Source organism: Dendronephthya gigantea, unplaced genomic scaffold (assembly GCF_004324835.1).
Source record: "Dendronephthya gigantea isolate DGI-Jeju-01 unplaced genomic scaffold, DenGig_1.0 000100F, whole genome shotgun sequence".
Taxonomy (NCBI): domain Eukaryota; kingdom Metazoa; phylum Cnidaria; class Anthozoa; order Malacalcyonacea; family Nephtheidae; genus Dendronephthya; species Dendronephthya gigantea.
Window position 1 is genome coordinate 243,735 of NW_021163110.1, and position 6,000 is coordinate 249,734.

Sequence of the window (6,000 nt, forward strand, 5' to 3'; positions counted from 1 at the left end):
AAATGTATTGAGCACACAGTCCGCAAGGCAGTTTCCCAACGTGAACATCTATATCGTAACTGTCCATCGACTACGTGATGTTTTCATAACAAAGAGTGTAAAATTATTATATTTCCGAAAATAATTTATTCAAAATATTTAGCGACTAAATGAATCAAAACGCTTGATCTATCCTTGATATGTTTGAGCCAATCATGTTCAATTACTTAAATCCGTGTAAGTGTTACGTCACCGTACACGATAAAGCCCGCAATTCAGCAGACTGAATTTCCCCCCTATAATTTCCGCCCCCCTAATTCAGTCTGCGAGCAGGCTACAATATTGACAACATAAATACAACTTCATATTAAAGTTTCGTAATAAATCATCACAAATCTAAACACACTCTAAACACCATCTAGGCATATGGGCAGCCCAATGGAGATCGATCACGCTAAAATCAACCATGCATTTACTCCACTGCGCGCAATGAAATATTTGTCACTTTTAGGGGTCGCGCGTTGCTCCCAGTTTGCATTATTTTTCCTGAAACTTTGACAGTTTATTAAAAAGCTTTCCTACTTTTAGACAGCTAAATAATATCTCAATTTCAGCTTCACATTTTCGCGCGCAAGTCCTCTCAATATCAGTGGAAAGGAACCACCCCCCCAGTAACATAATTTTGTTAATGAAAAACCAAACTTGACCTAGGTATACCAGATAAGTCTTAACTATCTCTAGGAACACAAAAAATTGCCAATTTTACATTTGGGACATTTTTTTGATACACCCTGTATATTTAGGATATATATTATTATACTATTTAATACCTACATTGCCTGAACATTGTCAGACACGCATATCGGCACGTAAATTATAGACACTGAAGTACATAACCATGTAAATAAAAAATAACACCATTAGTCTTTGATAAGAACGTTCTCGGCCGGGCAATTTATACCCTCAAATGATCGTGATTTGACGCTCAGGTAAGCTGAATTTTGGTATTAACTATTGAAATTTAATATAGAATAAATATAACAATTTATTTTTAAACAATTGTTAAAGTTAATTTTATTTTTCTGGCATTTGGTCTATGGCACTTCTAATTTTAGAGGGCACTGCAGCCATATCTAGTTCTTCTTTATAATACAATCGTATTGCACTATATAATCAAGAATTGGCGTAAAAGCATATTTTTGCATCATTTTGAATCTTCCTAAACTTTTTTGCAATGAAAAATTACGTGTTGCATTATTGCTTGTTTAACAGCACGTTGGTGTCCGAAATTAGGACACGATATACTCACTACCCAGAGGAATGATAATTATTCAAACACGTACCTGGCTGTTTTCAACCGCATACAGCAAATCTCCCAACCTTTCTTTGTCTCTTCCTCGTTTATTTCGGTTTTAGTCGTAATTTATCCCTAAAAAAAACAGACAATTCTCCTGTGGAACCAGCAGTGCTTGCGAAGATTTTGCAAAATAGTTTGTTTTGCATGATTGCATCAGCTTGATCACGTGGTATAATGTACTTATTTTATCCCCCAAAATGGCGTTACATTGCGTAACCCCCTTACGTGGTTTTATTTTAAATCCAACTGTGGAGTTATTTAGCTGGAATTTTGCAACACCCCTATTACACCCCTAGAATCCCTTAAAAGTGATGTTAAAATAACACCCTGAAAATAACAGCTGGATATTAAATTTTTTCAAATGCATAGACAGGTTTACATTAACAGCTGCTTTTAAGATGGCTCTTGCGGACAAACGTTGACTACACAATGGTTGCGGTAAACCTTCTCCTGGCTTTTTCTCATAATGGTCAGTGTTTGTACAGGTTTCATCGTCGGAATCTTGGTCAACGATTGCCTTCAGAATTCGACAAATCCAACTCAAAAAGAAGCTGCAATGTACATATCATTTCCAGAAAAATTTCAGATAACTTTGGTCCGGTTTTGATCTTTAAAATTTCAACGTCAATAGCGTTAAAGGCGGTATGTAAACGGCGGCGGCGAATTGCTTCCATTCAGTACAGCGCTATACCCAGTAATTATTCTGCAAGAATTTGTCCGCAAAGACGACCAGAATTCTCAGTCACCATTATTTAGATTTTTAGTTTTATTTGTTAACGGGCAGGTTTGGATGTTTATAAAGTCTGTTATTTGAATACCTAACGTCCTTGGTATAGTTAGTAAAATGCGAAATAAAGGCTTAGTCGTTTTCGACTCAGTTTCTTGATTGGCATTGTATTTCCTTGTTTTAGGACAGGTTTGCTTTAGATCATAATGTTAATTATTAAGATTGGGACATCAATTGAGGATCGCAGACAATGGGGCTATAGATGTCAGAATATGTTTAAATTTGTACACATATTAAAGTCGTATGGCTAACTAACAAAAATATATTTGGAAATAACTTGGAATGCAGTTGCCCTAAAGGTTGAACCGGCCTCTGGCTCCCTCCAAACAATTTATCGGGCTCTGATTCAGCCGTATTTAGACTATTGTTCTCCAATTGGGGTGTCTGTGATCAAAACTTAAGGGATAAACTCCAAAAATTCCAAAACCGTGCAGCCCGAATCATAGCCGGTGCGAGTTATGACATTAGATCTGCTGATGTTGTTCGATCTCTTGATTAGGACAACTTAGAGACAAGACGACGTACTAGTAAATCAATACTAATGTACAAAGTCTTGAACAATTACGTAGGTCCCAAGTTGAAAGAATCCTTGATTAGACGCAATCATATGCAAACTAACTATGAACTTAGAAATAGTCATACAGATATGGCTTTAGGAAGAGCCCAACTGGGAATTTTTAAAAAAGAGCTTTAAATATAGTGGAGCTAAGTTATGGAATAGTCTCCCTATCGACATCAAACTGCCTGAGTCGATTTATACATTCAAAAGCCGGCCAAAACTTAACTCCAACGTAATGAATATCTGAGAAATATGTTGTAACATCTTCTAACCATATTATCTGGGGTCACACCAACTTGTACATAGTCTTTATTTTCTTACGCTTTCTGTAATTTTTAATCTTGTAAACGCCCCCCGTGGAAATCAACGTATTGTTCTTGGGGCTAGTGTCTTTAAGTAAAGTTTTACATACATACATACTTACAACTTTGTCAACCACTTTAGGGGAGTCGTCGACGACAACTTGCCCATTTGGGTTTTTATCTGCTCCTTTTAATCTTTTTTGTGCAATTCCGCGTTTTATCCCCATTTGCGGAATCCGCGTTTTATCCACATTGGCGGAATCCACTTCCGGAATCCGCGTTTTATTCCCATTTGTAGAATCCGCTTCCGCCATTCCGTTCCGTATTCCGTATTTCGTTTCCACGTTTTATCCCAACCCCTCAGAAAACCTTAAGTGCTCTCTTTGCTGCTATGCTTTACTTTATGCAATGTGCTATTTATGGCAGCTTGTTGAAATTAATGGCTTTTTTAGACACCGCGCATTTTACAACCGTGCCAGTTGTGTAGTGATTACAATACTGCTATTCCGGCGATGGATTAATAGACGATTTTAAAGAATTGTCATTCTCCCTTGGAACAATACCAGTTTGGACTACAAAGGCCGATTCCGGGTTTCCTTGTAGACAATTCCTTATTTCTTATTTATGAAAGTTACCTGTTCTTCTAACGACATGGATAATTACGCAGAATTATTCAAGTCTCAAAAATACAGATGTCACACAACACGTATAACGTTCAGTTTTTCTGGGCAATTTTATGAATAAGATTAAAGTTAATAAGATTAAAGTTAAAAAGACTCTAACGTGGTATTCAATCATTTTTCTCTCAGTTTTATTGCAGGATGCTTTACAAAATCAGGTAATAAATAAATAATATTATTTCCATTAATCGTTTACTCTCGAATCGAATCTCTCGTTGCCATGACTAAATCTAGTTTTATTAACTGTCGTCTTTTCTGTATTCGTACGTACGCATACCTAATCCCCAGTCTTTAGAGATTAGAAATATATATGCATGAATATCTCAACAAAATATATATATAAACATCTATACAAATTTCTAAAAGCTGTGTATCTCTTTACTGAATATTTTATTAGTATCATTAGAGCAGATTGCATTGCCGCAAAGAAATCGAAATGAGCGTTGAGAGGGCTTCCTTATCGGGGTCATTTCAGTTCACCGTACTTTATGTAGCATTGTTTTATGCAATTGAAAGATAAAATTGAATAGCATTTAACTTTCACTCTTGAGAACGATTTTGGGTGTATTTAAGTATTCCCCAGACGCGCTAAGTCAGAAATGTTAGGGTAACTTCTTGGATTCTGGTCCACTTTTTTAGTAAAAAGCCTAAGAATATTGATTTCAAAAAGGGCATTTATAAATGCGAAAGTACTTTCTTTTCACGCGAATCCCTGTTAGTTTCAACCATAACTATGTTTCATATGTATATTTCTCTCAGCCTCTCTGTCCCATACACCTGTCAAATACTGCAGTCTTATGTAAACACGTACAGCGTTATATAGCATTGAATATATTACATCAACAAAACAAAACTACGTCCATGCCTGTATAGTAATCGGTTCTTGTAGCAGAAACATGTGTTTTTAAACATCAGGCAATAATATAAATACTAAGCGGCATCCATTTAACAAATGCGCTATTATCGTCTGTGAGTCACTAAGACATTAGCCTGCATGCATGGGAAACAGTCCCTAAATTCGGGCAAGGCAACGACGGCAAAAGACCGCCTGCCGGGTTTAGCTATGTATTTTAGAAACCCCGTCCACTTGTAAACGGAAATTGATGATTGGCTTCGAGTCTAATCCGCTGTCAATCAAGAGTAAATATTTTTAATTTTTAATGTTCAAATTTGAAGGCGTCTGGTCTTGGCGGAAATTATTGCATGACGATTACGTTCGCTCCGCTTTTCTAAAACTAAATAATTTTCGAATGTCGAAACGCGCACTGATTCTTAAACGCGAGCAAGAGATAGCATTAAATATTTACTCCTTGGGAAGCATGTTTTAGCCGTTATACCAACTAGTTATGATACCGTTCTACCTACTGCAATTACTTTACGTGCAAGAGAGTATTGGCAAATATAAATACAAAAGCTGAGCGTAGTAGCGTTCTCGTTATTTTATCTTCACGCTATATTTCCGTATAGGATTAAATAGCCGAAATGCTTTCGATCGAAACGTTTCAAAAGTCGCAGAGTCTCTACCACAAAATATTTATAAGATCGCGGATAGTGCATACCTATATTTACATTGAGAATTTCTATCAACTATCGATTCTCATATACTATTTTCAGTGCTGGGCAAATTCACTGAGGAAATAGAACTACTGATACACTCATATACTGTGTATTTATAAATATATAAATAATATATGATGTGCAAATTCTCCGACGATATATATACAAGAACAAGTCAGACATCAGACATCTATTCTATCGCCTCATACACAAGCAACAACAGTGGCATTTACATTTTCCGCTCTGACTCTTCTACCTCTTGTCCTGGTTTAAACGTTCTTTGGTGTTTCGTTTGACATCTTAAATAGTTATTTAACACTTATTTACTGCGAGCGAAGGAAACGTTATGTTTTGTGGACCCGAGACCTGTCGTTATATCGAGGGTCCACAATACATAATATTTTCTGAGTTCTCAGTAAATAAGTTTTTTATTATATACAACTTGTCAAAGAAAAACCAAACTACAAGGTAAACAACGAAATATCTATTCATAAAAGGCTATTCATAATTTCAACAGTCTAAAAGTCGCACGTCCAGCTGCGCCCACGTGATGAAAGCTGTTATTTCCCATGAGATAACAGTTATATCACTCTGCAGGGGGTCGCGCTGGCGACATCTAAATTTCGTCACTCTTGCGTGACTCGCTCTCGACCAATGAAATGCTACGAACACCAAACTGACAAGTGGTATATATAAATTAATGTATTGTAACTTCGAGAAACCAGACTTCGATTCATAAATAAACTTACAGCCGGAAAATGATACATCCCAGACTCCCA